We start from the raw sequence: 15681 nt of genomic DNA, 5'->3' as shown, positions 1-15681 counted from the left end.
GCATCCAGGTGGATGTTGAGATCTCCTAGGAGGAGGAGTTAAGTGGCCGAGGCCAGGAGGGAGGAAGAAAGGTCCGCCAACTTGGGAAGAAAGGAGGAGATCTGACCGGTGGTTGGTAGATAGTAGTCACTGTGAGAGAGTTGCCAGGAGAGAGAGAAAGCCTACAGTCCAGGCATTCAAAGGAGGAGAAGTCCTGCTTTGCAATGATAGAGGCCTGAATCCACTCTCGGATGATCAAGGCTGCACCCCCACCGTAACAGTTGGATCTTGGCGCGCAGAGGATCTTGTCGCCATCAGGGAGGGGAGTGTCAAAGCTTCTGACAGAGCTGGCCATGAACCATTTTTCAGTGAGACCAAGGATATCAAGGTCGAGTTCTTCCAGGAGACGGCAGATGTCAAAGGAGTGTTTGATGATTGTTTAACTGTGATGTTTAATAATTATACGACTAAAACTGAAATATGTGTATGATTTAATAAACATCCCTTATTTCTAAACATCATTTTCGAACAAGAAACAAACAATATGTGGAAGATGTGATCATAGATTAGTAGAAACCAACATGCCTTTGCTGTTTTTCTGCAATTATTTTATGGCCCGTTGTAATTATTTTCTATTGCCTGCATTCAGATCTTTGAATTTTAGACATTGCCTTGTACCATCTACTTATGATATGCAGGTCCAATATCCCAGTATTATTTGGGGCTTGAACATCTTTGGGAAATGTCAATGAAAATCAGAGAAAGTAATTTTATTTCTGTGTATATTTCTATTTGATATTCTGTATAGTTGCTTTTATGAGTGTTTTATGAACATTCATTATTTTTAAATTTGTTGTAATTTGTTTGATTAACTTTATTCGAAATGAACTCTAATATACTTCATATTTGGCTACTACCATTTCCACATGTATAGAATGTCTTCACAGGGATATTACTTAATATACCTCTATTGCAGACTCTCATCCCAATATTAATTTTATTTTGGGCACTATTAAATTCATACCGATGTTGTTTCTAAGGCTTTCAACACATTACTCCTGCTCTTGTATTGTCAAGCTCAAACACCTTCCTCGGTTATCCCTGTTAGTACATCAAGCACTTCAAATTGCATATTGTGATCATCCATAGGTCTACTTATAACATCAGTGAAATGCTGCAAAATTAAAGAAATTCTATTAGCAATTACATCTACAGAGAGTCCACTTAGCAGAAATTAATTATACGGAGACCAATTTTATTTATAAATACAAGGTAAATTATACAGCAAACTATCCAATCCTAACTCTGTTGTCACCTTAAGTAAATGAACTGATAAGCCAGTAGAAGGATCTGCCATTTTAAAATGTGCTCTTTTTAATGCAAGTTCTCTCCACTGCCATGTTAGTGATATTGCTGACCTCATGGAAGATGATCAATTGTACAGCTTATCCATTACAGAAACTTGGACTAGACACATTCGGGTCTAGCAATTAACTTAGCTGTTCGACAGGGGTTCTCTATCACAATTGTAAACATGGAAACTTGTAGAGGGGGTGGCGTGGCCATTACTTTCAGATCATATTTATCTGTCCATGTAGAACCTAATTCTCTCATTCAAGATTGGGAATTGCTGGGTTTTAAACTCTCCCTTTTAATATCAGCTCCATTACAAGTACTAATCATTTACCATCTTCCTTCTTCAGGTACAGATTTAACTACATAATTTTCCTGAAATTCTTTTGCCAACTATACACATTCATGGCAAAAATGTGTCATGGGCGATTTCATTTGTGGATTGAATTACCCCACTGATTTCGATGCATGTAATTATTGGGCCACTGTGTCCTTTTTGTGCTTTAATCAAGCCATTAGTATGTATGAGAAGACCAATCCTATCCATAAACAACTGTTGGCACAATAATGACCTGAAGAAGTTAAAAACTTGCTAAAGAAAAATAGAAAGACAACAGAGGAAAGATCCCTCCCCAGATACTAATATATTATTAAAAGAGCTAAGGCAGCATTACCAACAGGGCAATTGTGGAACTAAACAAAATTACACTGAGGAAATTGAGGTGGCCATGTCTGCTCATAAAAAGGTCTCTCAAATCGTACCCCAAGTTGATCACGCCATAGCGGCCACAAAATCTATGCCTTCATCATCTGAATGGTGTAATCTGTTCTTTACTACATTTCATAATATGATACAAAATATTAAGAATGCAATTGCAGAGAAGCTGGAAAAGAAAAAAAACATGCTCCTGTCTTTAAGTCAACCTTACCACACAAAGAACAATTATTAGTTTGTGCATCTTCTATGGAAATGCCTTTTCATTAGGCACACCCCAACATATATTAGATTGTCTCCAACTACTGCAAATCATGTCGGAGAGTACAGTTAGTTACACTGCAAAGAGCACACATCACTTGAGTACTTTGCAAACTACACTGGCTCGCAGTTCCAGCCTGAGCAACATGTAAATTATCTCTTCTTGGAATAGGACCGCATTATTTTCAGCAGAATTCTAAACTTAATTGAACCTCTGCCCACCCAAGGTTCGGCAGTCCGCTGGCAGTGACACTCTTTTCACCATCCCTGTCAGACAGACTAGAGCGTAATGCCGAACTGTTCAAGTGCTTCCATCTAAGTTCTAGAACTCTCTTCCGAAAGAGCTCTCCAGCATTGATACATTGACCCTCTTCAGGCATAAGCTTAAATCATTTCCCTTTCCATTATGAATCCGCCTTATAACTTCCCCTTTGCTTCGTGTGCATGCACTTGGATATTGTTTGGTTATAGACATTTTATGAATACCAAAGATAGATAGATAGATAGATAGATAGATAGATAGATAGATAGATAGATAGATAGATAGATAGATAGATAGATAGATAGATAGATATTCACAATTTTTGGATTGAGGGCTGTATTAATCAAGTTTTCAGTTTTCCGCTGTGACGTTCTCTGGAACCATGCTTGGCTGAAATGTTGCAATTAGAATAATGAATGGTGTCTCCGTCCCCTGCACACTTATATGCTGATAAAAACAGCCAATGATTTACAATCTAGTGAAAATAACAATTTATACGACCAATAATTTGAAACAACAAACAATAGTTTTGTGTTTACATTTACTATTGTGCTCCCGATGAAGGGGTAGTAACCGCAAAACGCGTTGAGCCTCACACTTTATAAAGAATTCATTGATGAGCATCATTGAGTCTGCAGACAAATACAACTATTGTGCTCCTGATGAAGGGGTTATCTACTTCGTGTGCATTTCTCACTTCTGTAAGAGTCTGCACCAACATAATGCTGACGGCCAAAGCACCCAGTGCTGTTAAGTAGTGCTGGGTGAACATGTTCAGCAATTCGCTAACTTTTATTACCATAAAATGTTCATCACCTTGGCATAGTTTCGTCTGGGGGAGTTGGATGTCACCATGGATGGGCAGGCTGCTGTCATCCGCTAAAGGACAGTGGGGTATTTTTTTTATTCCCAGCACTTTCGCGCTGTGTAAAGAAAACATATGTTTGGGATACTTGGAATTCCCTAGGGGTGAGGAAGGTAAAGGAGAGCAGTGGGGGCAAGAGTGCAAGGGAGGCATAGGGGTGCTTTTAGGAGGTGCATGGGGGAGATTTTGCAATTCCAAACGTGTCCTGTAAAGGTCACAGGAAATAGAATATTTGTGTCTAAATCACCCAAATCTTTATGAAAGTTCTTCGAGCCTTAGTCTTAAGGGCTAACCTCTTGATGGTAATTGTGCAGTGACAAGCTAGCAGGGAGAGAATATCTGGACAGAGGCCCAAAGGCCTATGGTTCAGTGCATCACCAAACCTTGCAGCACATAATTGATCTCACTTTTATGTTGGAGAGAACCATAGCTCACACGTGATATTACCATAGGTAAGCTAGGAGATAATTAAAATTCAGCATGCAGTGTGTCTTATTTGAACATATGAAAAAACACAGTACTTTATTACACTGGGCACGAGTGTCCCGCATCAACTTCACACTACAAAGAAGCAAGAGGAATTAACATCCCAGAGGGAACTGTGTTTGATTTTTGAGGGAGGAAGCAGCACTGATTCATGGAGGCGGGCAATACACCAGTCAGTGAGTGAATGGCACATTGGGAACACATGTAGGATTACCCAAATGAGCAAGAGGTATGGGGGGCATGATGCTTGTGAACCTTTCACATTTGCAGCAGATGCACTGGCGGTGCCAGTATCTGCCTGTGGTGAAGTTAAGGTATCATCCAACTCATGTTCTACACACCCTGTCACAAGCCCCACCGGAGTATATGCTTGTACAACTACATGCACAGGTATTGCACCACCATTATGAACATCCACTGAGATCGACAGAGGAGCTTGTGCTTTACATTTTGGTTAAGTGGAGAAGCTCATTTTTTTTCCTTCTGAAAATGTGACCCTTGACCACATTGTTTCCTAGTTCTTGTCACACAGAAAGGTGCAATTACTCATCAATGTTTGACTTTTATTAACTAAATAAGATACTTTGTTTTGTTTTGTACATCTGACTTAGAAACTACAGAATTCACACGATAAAACTACATCACAATATTTTACAAAAACTATAGCACAATGTTATGCAAAAGAATGATAGTAGCTCTAGTTGTCTTTCATAAATGGAAGTCAAACAGTACCAGAGTACTAATTGATGCGAACCTGAAAGATTGTATTTGAGATTTATTCTGTTGTTCAAAAATGTAAATACGCACAATAAGGTCACCTCCTTATAGTATGTTTTTGCCAATGACTTGCAGATTTCTATTCTTAATGTGAAAATCAACATTTGACATTGTTTAAAAAAGCATATTGTTTTTCATTCCAAATAAGCATACCTGAATATAAGCTTGGCAGCGACCTTTGACATTTGGTTGGCTCCTTTCTGTCTAGGACTCCTTCCACTCAAGCAGCCTAGATGAACAGAAAGAACAGGAAATTGGCATAACAATACTACCACAATGTGAAAAGGCAAATGTTTTCACTGACCAGTCTAGTTTTATACAGTGAGATGAGACAATCTGTCCAATATTGTAATAGACTCCACTTCCTTGAATTTGGCTGTGTAATTCCCTCTCCTGACTAATCCATTATGTGCTCCATTAGGGATGGTTGTCGGTTTTTAAAACACTCTATTGTAGAGGCTGAACTTTAGATCTGCAACATGCTCATTTATGCTTTGTTCGTTTTAAAACAAGTGCCTTCTGATGCAGGTATCCTGTTGTGTAGAACAGTAGGTGCCATTATCACCAAAGTTTATATTTTCTCATTATCAAACACACAGAGAGCAAACTCGAAATCTGCTTTGCCAGGATTTGGAACTGTGATCTGCAACAAGTACTTTAAATGCTGTTTAATCATCAGAACCATCATGGCACTCAGATTTATCAATAGTCATTACAGCTTTCATTATTGAATGTTCCCTCACTGAAATGGAAGAAGTTATTGTCATATTTTTTTGTCTTCTCAGTAGTGGAGTGTAGTGGTAATGTAGTATTCAATACTAAATGAAGACTAAAAGACTAGAAACAAGCATTTTTTGTATTATTCTATTAGTAATCGACTAGTATTCAGCACGCTGAATAGTTTTCATGTAGTTTGCTGCTTAAAATGACTACTATAGAATACTAAACAAGACTAGCTATAGTCTTTGAATACTCTAAAAAGACAAGTTAAATACTAAATGTAGTATTCAACTTTGGGAAGGGTTATCAATATATTTTCCAAAGAAAGGTGAGTTATAGTTGCGCTATTATGAACACACAAACTGTAATTACTAGAATTAACAAAGAACACTCTACAGAACTAAATGATCAGCTTGGAATGTAGTTGTCAACAAAAACCAGGCAGCAGGCGCACAGTCCCAGCAGCACACCATACAACATCAAGACGTGGTATGTTTTGAAAAAATGTGCGCTGACTTCTTTGCATCAGGCAGCCAGGTGGGGGCCCCTCTTAGCATGGGTGACCAGGGCATGTGCTCTTTTTGCCCACCCATTAAGATTTCCCTTGGATCAGGGAGTGAGCTAGACCATTTATAAAACCTCAAACTTCCTTTAGAGATTGGACCTGAGATTCTAGGTTCGAACTGGGATTAGAGGGTCCCGCCCATTCTTACTGTATATTGTGCTCTATGCACTGTTAGTTAGCCATCTACAATAGCTGATTTACAGAGCACAGCTATCAGTCAAGAAGTTTATATTTGTGATTTCATCGAAAAAACTAGGCCACAAAATTGAGGGACAGCAAGAATAGAAACATTATAAACTTATAATGATCACATTCAATTATAAATTGAGAAAAACAGCACATCACGAACCAGATATAATTTTTCTATCTAGTCTTGAAGCTGTGCCATCTCAGTCGCGTGTTAACCATCTAGGCCTAGTAATAGATACATATATATTTTGATCATTCTGGGACTTAAAGTGTTGCTTTTCAAATGCTAAAAGAAAACGGAAAGTCCCAAAAATAAGTAGGGAAAAAACAGACTGTACAGAGTCCCCATGATTGACATGGAACAAGATGAGAGGTTTTGCTGTTTACCTGTTTTACCTGTCACTTGTTAATATGCCATGCCCATGGCGCTGTTCACCAACCACTTCCTTATCAAATTAGATCAGTTTACGGATTAAACTTTATTTTCAATGCACTCAGTTACCGTACAGTATAAAAATACTTGCCATTATTACCCGGCACTGTGCATCCACGGGATACACTGAACATGGATTGACTCGTTTCCGAGCCATACCACAGTGTAATCCCATGGACGCACGTTCGTGCCTGCGTTTGTTCCACGTGGGGGGCGTGGCAGCCCCTTAGCCAATGAGGAGGATTGAAATGGGGCAATCCCCGCTCCGAGCCTCCACACGGCTAGAGGCTGCCATCATCCCCGCCAGGAAATTCAGGTACGTTTTTTTCTTTCCCCCACCCCACTTACCTGCAAACTATCCCCTCACCGCCCTCCCTACCTCACTTACCTTTTTTCTTCTTTTTCAGGAGCAAACTCACTGGGAACACTTCTGTCCCCAGCGCGTCCGCTCCTGATGGCCGCCATGGAAAGGTAAAAGGGACTCTGTTCTCCTTTATCGGGGCCATTTTATTTGACTTTTTTTTAAATGCAGCAGCGTTTCGGAAGAAAATAAATGCTATTAGTACCCCAGTCTAACGGGCCGGGGTACTAATGGCAATAAGCCCCGAGACGGCGGGCTAATACTGCCCAAAGTAATGCCACCGGGGCCTTCGTTGGGGCCTTTGCTAGGCTCGGGCCTGTAATTATGGGCCCCGGGGACATTACCTTGGGCGGTATTGGCCCGCCGTCTCGGGGCTTATTGCCACAGTAGTCTGCCTTTCAGCTTCTGCTATAGGTTGATAACATCAAATGATTTGTATCAGTAAAGGAAATGGCATTTTAATTACCAGATTTATTCATGATTTGAACTTCATGGGTATCGAATGGATTAAAAAAAAATATAATCAAAAAGCACAGCGAGGTCTACAGATTTAAAAAGCAGGGGACATCATATTTGCAAAGCATCTCTTATCTGCTTTAGAATTGTGCCACGAAGTGTCAGCATTTGAGAGGGTCATCCACAAGAAAAAGGGGAGATTTAGGTATACTCCCAGGCGATCTGTGGTCCATTCCTTGAAATGTATGGCTAAGTCAATAAATTGGGCCACTCAGGCAGGAAGCATACCCCCTGGACTATTAGACATCCATATAAATCCCCTCTCACAACACAACTAAAGACTTTTGCTGATACCCACTCCTCCCTATAGTCTCCTCAGACGTCCCTCTGTATCCCATGTTAATATACTACTACCCGCTTCCCCATTATTCACCTGTTCATTATCCCTGTTCTCCACCCAAGCCCTCCCATGCCCTATTTCAACCTGAATGTCAATTTGGTGTGTTTGGTGTATTTCCTTTTGGGTTACTCAGCCTCGATATTTTCTCTTGCTTTTACATGAGGGCACCTGCCGTGACATTCAGCTGGCCCGGGATGTGTACTGCAAGTAGCCAGACACCATGACGAACCGCCCACTCCCAAATCTGGATGGACAGGTCCACGAGAGGGGGAGACTTGGTGCCCCCTTGCTTGTTGATGTAATACATCGATACCACATTGTCCGTGCAAATACGGACCACCTTGTTGGCAATGATCGGTCTGAACGCCTTGAGCGCTAGAAAGATCGCCAGAAGCTCCAGATGATTTATGTGGAGGAGCTTGTCCTGAGGCGACCAAAGATCCGAGACCTGAAGAAGATGCAACCTCGCACCCCACCCCAGGAGGGAGGAGTCCGTTGTGACCGTTACCATCGGGGCTGGGTCCTGAAAACCCGCCCCCACCGACAGGTTGCTGAGAGACGACCACCAGTCCAGGTCCGCTTTCATGGAAGCCGGAATCATTATCAACTTGGAGTCCGGATCCACAGCCTGAAGCCAAGAACTCCGTAGAGCGATCTGAGTCCGCCTCATCTTGAGATGAGCAAGAGGAAGAGCCAAAACGCACAAGGCCATGAGGCCCAGCAGCCCCTGGAACCACCAGGCCGACATGCTCTCTGACCTCGCAAACATCTGACACGTGGCCAACAGATCCACCATTCTGCCCCCGGTCAGGTAAACTCTGCAGTCGATCGTGTTCCAGCGAAAACCCAGGAAAACCAAGTCCTGAGAGACCGTCATGGAAGATTTACGCCAGTTAACTGACAGCCCAAGGTGGAACAGGAGCTGGAGGAGAGGCTGAAGATTGCAGGCGGCTTTCAACGGCCAAGGGCAGTGTAAAATCCAGTCATCCAAATACAGATACACATGGGTACCCTGCAGACGAAGATAGGCTGCAATCACCAACATCATCTTCGTGAAGACACGCGGTGCCGAGCTGAGGCCAAAAGGAAGCACTCAAAACTGGAAGTGCTCCTCTCCCACAGAGAAGCAGAGATATCTCCTTTGTGGATTCCAAATCAGAATATGCATGTACGCATCCTGAAGGTCCACCAAGCTGAGCCAATCGCCCATCTGTAAGGAGGACCGTATCTGGCCGGGCGTGATCATCTTGAACTTCTCTTGTGGTAGGAAAAGATTGAACTGGGAAAGGTCTAGGATGGTGTGCAGGCCAGCCTGGTTGGGTTTGGGCACCGTAAACAGCCGGGAGTAGAAGCCCTCCCCTCGCTCCCCAAGGGGAACGGGTTCCACAGCTCTAAGGTCCAGCAGTTTCTGCACCTCGGCTTTTAGGGAGGGCAATCCCGACTGCTGGAAAGGTCGGTTGGAGGGTGGGGTAGGGGTTAAGGGTAAGCAGAAGCCCGCCCGAGCGACTGACCAGACCCACCTGTCCTCGGTGATGGTCTTCCACTCTCCCAATGAGACGCAATGCGTCTTCCCACCAGGGTCTCGTGCGAGCGCAAAGAACCTTTCATTTGGCAGGCTTTTCAGTGGTGTTACCACCTGAACTTGAGGAGGAGGCTGAGGAGCGGAAGAAAAAACGAGTCCATTGCTGCCTCCGGCGGTTATTACCCGAAGGAGTATCCACGCTACAGGATTTCCAGTCTCGAAACCCCCTGAAACCAGAGGAGGGCCGGCTTTGCGACAACGGTCTCTGGGTCCTAAAAGGAGTTTTAACCAGGACGGACAAGGACTTAGCTGTCTGGGTGCTGTCCTTCGTTTTGGTGAGCTCCACATCCATTGTGGAATGGAAAAGCTCCTTACCGTCAAACGGCAGGTCCAACACCTTGTCCTGCACCTCCTTAGAGAACTTGGTGGCATGCAACTACGCCTGTCGAGAGGTGTCAACTCCGAGCATAAGGCCCTGAGCCGATGTGTCGACGTGATGAGCCGCAGCCTTAAGCAGATCCTGGGCCAAGACGCGGGCATCGGATAAACCCGTCTTAAAATCCTCCAGCTACTCGACCGGAATGAACTCCTCAAACTCCGACAGACATTTCCACATCTTCATATTCGCCCCCGCTAACACCAGTTCCGCATCAGCCTGCCCGAGCTGCAAGGCCGAGTTAGCGAAAATCTTCCTCCCAAGGGAGTCGAGGAGCTTGTCCTCCTTCCCCAGAACCTGAGTAGCCATCTTAGAAGAGGATGCTGCAGGCCTGGACTGTAAAGTGGCCGCAGCCACCACCGTGGAGGAGGAGGGCGGGCAAGATGACAGGGCCACCTCTTCTGAAGAATGCAGCCTGTATCGCGCGTCAATTTTCTTACTGACAAAAAGTCCAGAGTGTGGCTTTTCCCAGACCCTACCGACCTCGGCCAAAACATCCTTCTGCAAGAACAGGCCAGTACGCTCCGAAGGAGACAGGGTCAATGCCCTGAAAATACACCCTCCTCAGGAGCGGATGCCTCGGGCACCGGAACATCCAATAGGCACATCATGTCCAGTACCCGGTCATGAAAAGCTCTAATAGAGTGGGGCTGGCCTTCGCTGTCCTGATCGCCCTGCGCATCATCCGACTGGTCAGGATCCTGCTGAACCGTGTCAGGCACTGCCTTGTCCACAGGGGACAATGGAGGCAAGGGCGGAAGGGTCGGGGGAGGCACCGCAGGCAAGGGCGGTGCCGGCAGAGCCACGGTAGGAGCAGGAGGCAGAGGCAGGCATATCTCCCTAAAAAGACCCTTGAAATACTCTCTCATGCGGTCGGTACGCATGAGCGTCTCAAATTTGCCGAGAAAGGCGTCCTCCGGAGACGGTTTTGGAGCTACCGGAGGAGGCCTCTCATGAGGAGGATAATTCCGTGTACGCAAAGGGGAGGGTTACCACACAGGCCCATCCCCCGATGTATCCACAAAAATCAAGGGTGCTGAACCCACAGGCAACGAGACATTGTGCGGAAGGGGCTTCCGAGCGTTCCAGTCGTAAACTGGGCGAAACGGATGCACACAAGGAATTTTATGTTCACCCACAGAACCAACTCCTACCCCTGAGGCCGATGGCATAGTTGTAGGGGAAGCACCCAAAATGGCCACTGTGGTTGTGGCGGGAACGGCTGCTATTTGGCCATCACCTGAGGGGAACTGCGGCACGTGAGGAAGTGAGGCAGGGGTCCCCGTCGATGGATCAGGGGTCTTAATTTTAGCCTTTTCATAAGGAACCTCGGCTGAGCCGGTACTATGAGGCCTGGAATGTTTTTGCAACATACCAATAGCCAAACTAGCCTTCACAGGAAGAAAGGAATAACTTTCACTCCTTGCCCCCTCAACAGTTCTGGCATCGCCACAAGAGCGGGAACGGTGAGAAACAACTTTCACCGATAAGGCCTTGCCAGGCCTCTCAGAAATGTTGGTTACTTTAGCCTCTGTACGAGGGACCTCGGACCCAGGTCCGGTAACAGCCTTACTAGCGTGGGCCTTAAACATCCGTTCAGTAACACCAAGCCCAAAGGCCTCGGGCGCACCCCAGTACTTTTGAGGGAAGCCGATAACGAGGCCTCAGAGCGAGCTCCAGTACCCCACGACTCAGTATAACTGGGTCTACAAGCAGCCCCCACAGGAGGGGCCTCGGAGCGTACTCTGGTATCCACAGGCCCCTTACGGAGACCCTCGGAGAAAACTCTAGTACAATTATTAGGCCCAGAAGGCACCTCGGGGCAATCCCCGGTGACAGAGCGGCTGACGCTCCTACCGGCTTGGGAAGAGCCCGGAAAGGTATCTCCCGGCTGGGGTGCTCTGAAAAGTAAATAACTTACCGGGAGTTTCTTCTTTTCGTCGATAAACGCTTAAAAATGTGAAGGAGGAGTACGTCGAAACACCTCCTCCCACCGCTCCAACCGACATTGCAGTGCCCGGACCGAAAGGGAATCACAATAAAAACAGGAGTCCCAACAGTGGTCCGGACCCAAACACTCTAGACAAAGAGGATAGGGAGCCGCCCTCGTGAAGCGTCGGTGACACGATGAACAATCTGGAAAGTCTAGTTTGAACGACATAGACAGACTAGTACGTGATCGCTAGCGAGAGCCAGAGAGGAGGAAAAAAGGGAAGAAGATCTTCCGCGGATGCAAGCGCGTCCAGTCCCGAACGAGCAGAGAAAAGGACTGATGGGCGATGCGCGGGGCAGAGCCGAGATGGGCAGGGTTACGGCCGTGTGCCGGGCCCCGCGTAGAAAGAGAGGAAGGACTAAAAATGTTGAAACATTTTTGGATGCTTTTACAAAGCGCTCCGGTCCCGTCCCACAGGACAGAGGAATGTCCCATAAGTATGGATGAAAGGGGACAGGAGGTAGGAGTAAATTAACCCCAAACTATATCTAGCAATGTCAATGTAGTCACAATAAAACATTCCAAAAATCCATTTTTCAAAAATATGTTCTGGTGAAGACTCCTTAGCAATCTCATAAATAAATCTGAGAAGTCACATTCCTCACTTCAAAATTATCAAAGAAAACTGGTGCTTGAAGCACTGATTGACAGTGCATTCAAACTAAAAAGCAAATTAGTTTTAAATAGCATGAAACCACTAATTGCATGTATTGAAAAAGCTACAAACAATACTGAAAAACATGTGCAATGTCAACATAGATAACTACTGTGCAGATAAATGGCTTCACACCAGTAGCACAAAACGTACTTCAGTGAAGAAGCATACAACCAACAAACAAGCAAACCCAATTGCTATACACAATAACGGAAATGGCTAGGAAAAAGGAGACACCATTATGGCAAAAGAAATCTTATTTGAAAAATCTTCTTCAACAAATTTTTAACCAAATGTTCCTCAGCTCCACCCTGCTTGTCCAGTGCACAAATAAATATACACCTCAAAATGCAATGTGCGCTGACAGTTGTTCAAATGTTTGTGACAATTTCTCAATCAATACATTAAAATAAAAGACAAATGTAGAATCAAAATTGTACAAAACATGGACTCCTGTCCAGTGCGCTTCCACACTGTACTAAGAGGGCATTCATTAGCCTGCATTTCAGGAGCATCTTGTAAAAGCAACTTTCACCACATACAAATTTAGTAACACACCATTCTACAATGGGGAAGCTTGTGCATAAGTTATACAGTGCTAAAAGAAGACAAAAAATGTAAATATTTTGCAACTGAAGAAGAATTGCAAAACACAAAAACTTTCAAACACTAACCTTCTTACAAACACATACAAAACAGAAATAGAAAAGTATGAAAATAGGTCTGCTGGAATTCCAGACAAAGTATGTGTCTGTGTTGCAGCAGAACTTTCTATAAGAGAGGTACAAACATGATGGATATGTACCCACAAGACAACGAGGAATCATAAATATTCCAATTGTCATTACATCTGACAGCATAAAATAAATACAACATAACCAATGCCATAATAATTTGCACATGCGGCAATAACAAGCTTAATGGTAAATGTCATCTCGAGCGATCAATGTCAATAAAAACATAGAAATATTTCCACTTCCAAATGCAATCCAACACCTTAATCTATATGAGAGTATAGTAATTCAAACAGTCCACCCATTCCAAGCTATAATATGGCTGCAGCCCAAGACTGTCAAATTGCCCCCATCAAAATCACTCAAAGGCATTTATGGCAAGGTATTATATTTACCATTAGACCTCTTTGTGAAAACATGGAAACACTAGGTGTAGCGCAACCAGTACATACATCTTTGAATATAGTAGTATATGGTGTTCCAACAAAAGACACAAAAGTGGCAACAGACCCAATGAAAGACCCATAGAAAACAGTGCATCAGAACATTGTTCACTTCAAATGTATTCTGAAGATCCAAGATACCAGCCAAATGCTGAATAGATTTTCCTTCCCTTGTTTGAAAGTGAACAGCAACTCTACGTTATGGAGTTGCACACACACTAAAAACAGGAACCCATTTTCTAAACATGACAGCAAGTAAATTCCTTCAAAAGATTGAAGACACAGATGAAGTGTTCAAGTCAAGTGTTACAAATCTCTTGGCAAATATGAGTGACACCAAAGAATACTGGTTCAGACATCATGCTGATGCTCACTTCATGTTGAGGAACCTAGAACCCCCTACATGGTTTGTTACTCTCAGTTGTTCAGTATATGCATGGGATGCTTACATGACTTCCTGTGCACTGTACACCAAAATAAAGAAGGAAAAGGCATACAAAGTGCAAGGGACCTCTGTTCTCTAGATCCTGTAAATGTCTCAAGATACTTTCACCATCGTGTTATTGCCACGTTACACTCAATCTTTAATAGAAAGTGTCCTCCACTTGAAGAAGTAGAACAGTTCTTTAAGAAGAAGGAATATCAGTCCAGAGGAGCACCACACATCGATATGTTTATTTGGATTTGAAATGCTCCAGGATTTGGCCACAACAGTGATGACACTCAAGATATAACTGACACACAATGTACGTACAGCACATTTTAAATATATTTTACAAAACTATACAATTCTATAATGTATACATAAACTATTAAAATCTATTACATAGCTCTTATACTTCACAATATAGAACAAGAAGAAGAATTAGCAAGTAATTAGGAGCATGAGAAAGGAAAACAGCAGAAAAGATTAGGTAACATTGAAAATTAAATTAAGAAATTATGTGTACTGACAAATCAAATGACAGAAATATCAACATATGTTCAAAATCATGTCATACAAAATATTGACTTTCATTGCCCTACCTCTACCGGTGACCCTTCCCCCATCAATCCGGGTAGTATAGCTAAGTGGCAGCATGGTCCTCTTGGAAGCAAGTTGATGCAGAGCAACACAGGTTTGAATCCTGGGTCCACACTTAGAAACCTCTTCAGTATTAAGCACGTTATAAAAAAGCAATTATAATTATAATCACCCTAATCATTCCCATAAATATTAGTGATGAACATTTTCTTATGAGATTGCCATCCTAAATTCACCCAATCATGAACATATACCACCCAGAAATTCCTCTATTTTAGTTTCCCACAGTGATTCTTCCTCTCTTTCATAAAGTATCTGAATGTAAATATCATGTAAATATGTTACATTTATTTTTAAGAGCACCCATTTGAAGTGTGTGGACTATGTAAATGTTTGTGTTTGCAACCTCACAGCACAGTGATGTCACGTGGGTGCCTGATGTTCGCAAACTGACCACCACGCCTGTGGCGGCAGTGATGCACTTTTAATTAGTTTGCGAATGGTCGCGGTCCCAATAGTGCACTCAAATGATGTCACCCTTCTGCGCAGAAGTTCAACAAATGTGTCTGCAATTATGTGAGGCACTATTAATTAGTTTGAAAATGTCACAGCACAGTTGCGGTCATCATAGCGCACCCACATAACATCAACCGAGTGCACTAACATTCATGGACACCATGACGTGGTCGTGGACAGCCTTGAACATCATGACATGACCGTGCCCATGCAGCATGATGTGTCTGCGGTGGATGTCTGTGCTTTGCAGACATCTTGCCCCCCCACTACCAACGCTCAAGTTGAAAATGTACCCTTCCACATCTGCTACTAGCATTCTTTCTTGTTCTCTGAACTTTTTATAACTTTTAATGTCCTTCTTTGGCCTCCAAAGTCCTCGGATAGGAGGAAAGACCAAAGAAGGTTCCTCTAAATGGACCCACCCATTTCTTATACTAATTCACAATCTGTCAGACCAGGAACGAGAAGGTTATCTTTTTGGTAGTTGAATTCTGGGAGCTGGACAAGTGAAAACTGGTATCAGTCATGGCCATCCC

At 43.5% G+C, this 15681-nt stretch overlaps 1 protein-coding gene across 6 annotated transcripts in view; it reads right to left on the bottom strand.

Annotated features, from left to right (window-relative positions):
- Positions 1-15681, bottom strand: part of SHANK2 (SH3 and multiple ankyrin repeat domains 2) — a 4166579-nt gene that overhangs the window by 3533552 nt on the left and 617346 nt on the right. For all 6 annotated transcript variants that reach the window (XM_069623409.1, XM_069623408.1, XM_069623411.1 and 3 more), the window contains exon 3: positions 4852-4927. The gene's annotated coding sequence lies outside the window, so the exon portion shown is untranslated. The remainder of the gene's footprint in view (positions 1-4851; positions 4928-15681) is intronic.

Source organism: Ambystoma mexicanum, chromosome 11, assembly GCF_040938575.1.
Source record: "Ambystoma mexicanum isolate Mex_15411 chromosome 11, UKY_AmexF1_1, whole genome shotgun sequence".
Taxonomy (NCBI): domain Eukaryota; kingdom Metazoa; phylum Chordata; class Amphibia; order Caudata; family Ambystomatidae; genus Ambystoma; species Ambystoma mexicanum.
The sequence above is the reverse complement of the archived record's forward strand: the minus strand, read 5'-3'. Positions and strand labels throughout refer to the sequence as shown.